The sequence below is a fragment of the Cynara cardunculus genome, unplaced genomic scaffold (assembly GCF_001531365.2).
Source record: "Cynara cardunculus var. scolymus isolate 2C unplaced genomic scaffold, CcrdV1 Un_Scaffold_1441, whole genome shotgun sequence".
Classification (NCBI taxonomy): domain Eukaryota; kingdom Viridiplantae; phylum Streptophyta; class Magnoliopsida; order Asterales; family Asteraceae; genus Cynara; species Cynara cardunculus.
The window spans coordinates 101,866-103,084 of record NW_020200767.1 but is presented as its reverse complement, the minus strand read 5'-3'; positions in this window follow the sequence as shown (position 1 = coordinate 103,084).

Below are 1,219 nucleotides of genomic sequence, written 5' to 3'. Positions count from 1 at the left end.
AATTCATTTGCTTGAATTTTTTCTCTCTCTACTTTCTCTCTCTAAAAAGTTCTCTCTCAAGTCATTTTGTGATTTTGTGTTTTTCCTTCTTTTTTTCATTCCATGGCTGATAATATTCATCAAGTTGTTGAATCAATGCATAGGAAAACTAGGAAATCTCGTAGGCCTATTCATCGTGCAAAGCATTCTAATCCGCTTCCAAGTTCTCATCAAGGATTTGTTGAAAACCATGAAGAAAATTGCAAGCAAAGAAGATTTGAAAAAGTTTGCATACATCGTTCTATTAAAAGATCTGTTAGCTCTATGCTAAATGAGGTGGACTATGCTAACCCCAACAATATTCCATCCCCTTCAAAGGCCCTGGATGCTTTGGAGTTTAATGTTGGTTGGTGTCTCAAGGAAGGTACCAAAGAAGAAGAAGCTGGTCACCTTGCTCTCCCCTCTATCATCTCGAAAACCATGATGAAAGAACAAGTTTCCTTGTGTGATCTTGATCACGGGGTTCGTCCTCCGAAGGAGTTTCGCTCCTCGAATCCTGTTAGAGAAGGACTTTCGGCCTTTCTATGCAAAAACCAAAGGGTCCTACCGAGAAAGCTTCGTGTCCCGGGGTCCCCTTCGTTAGGGAAAGAGGTTGAAGCTTTACCGGATGTCTCACCGGATATGGTTTCGGTCCAGATGCTGTCGACTGATGTGCCGAGTCTTGGCTCCTCGTCGACGTTTTTTAGCAGGCCTGTTGCTATCTTTGAAAGTGGTGTGGCCTTCTCGCACGTTGAATTTGCTGCTATCACCTTTGATCGGAGGAGTTCCGACCAGCCGGAGATAGACTGTGATACGRTGGTCGGAGTTTTCARCGAGCCAACRGTAACATCTCTRAAAAGTCAACAAAAGTCGCATCCTTCTTTTATTTTTGGAACYGTTGCTTGTACCGAGAATAGGGAAGATTTGAATGCTTTTTTCAAAAGTAATCTTCAACCGRATAGGGAAGAGGATATGGTGTCAGATAGGAGTATGCAGCTACAGGAAGGTGATGTGGGTGCAGGGCYGAAAGCTAGCATGGTGGGTATGGGTCTTCATTGTCCTTTGGGGAGTAGGGCTCATTTAAATATTATTAATACCCAAAAAGGTGGTACCATGGAGTCTACTTCCAGCTTGCATGGGGTTGGTTCCCAAGGTAATTTTAGTTACCCTTTGGTTTCTAACCAGACTATGAGTCCCTCTA